Raw genomic sequence first — 602 nt, forward strand, 5'->3', positions numbered from 1 at the left:
AAACCACTGAATGTAGCTTTGCGGAGCAGGATGTGCATTTGATCACTAGAGGGCAGCGTTGTGCAGAATAAACCCTCCGATGAGACTGTTCGGTTTACACACTGTCTTTGATAGTGGTGTAGAAATGAAAATGTTAGGTCGCATGACCCACATTGATAATTATGAGCATCACAAAGGTAACCTACATGTATAGGTTTAAGTGTATTGACCTTAACTGATGTCTCTCTATGCCACGTGTTACCATCAGTGTTGTTTCGAACTTTTGACCAGGCCTATATATTCATCATGACATCAGCTAAGTGACAGAGCTGTTTGTATGTTTTTATGATTGTCTGTCTTTAGTCAGTGATGATATTCAGATCCTGTACTGAAGTCAAAGCAACAACAAGAAAAAAATCCTGAATTAAAAAATGTCATTTGTGTAAAAGTTTGTAAGTATTATTAGAAAAATGTACTAAAGGTATAAAAACTTCTTCTGTGAGTGTTATAGTTTCATACATTATTATGTACATTATTATATTACTTATTATTTTACTCTTGTAACTGGTCATAGTGAGGATCATTTTGATGTCATTATATAAGCTACTACTGTTTATAGGACA

General features: G+C 34.4%; 1 protein-coding gene across 1 annotated transcript in view; it reads left to right on the forward strand.

The window, feature by feature from the left end:
• The window catches only part of LOC111657970 (calpain-5-like), a 29657-nt gene that overhangs the window by 12094 nt on the left and 16961 nt on the right, over nucleotides 1-602 (forward strand). The window lies entirely within an intron of this gene.

Source organism: Seriola lalandi, unplaced genomic scaffold (assembly GCF_002814215.2).
Source record: "Seriola lalandi dorsalis isolate HSWRI2012SDOR001 ecotype SW California unplaced genomic scaffold, Sedor1 jcf7180002054422, whole genome shotgun sequence".
Classification (NCBI taxonomy): Eukaryota; Metazoa; Chordata; class Actinopteri; order Carangiformes; family Carangidae; genus Seriola; species Seriola lalandi.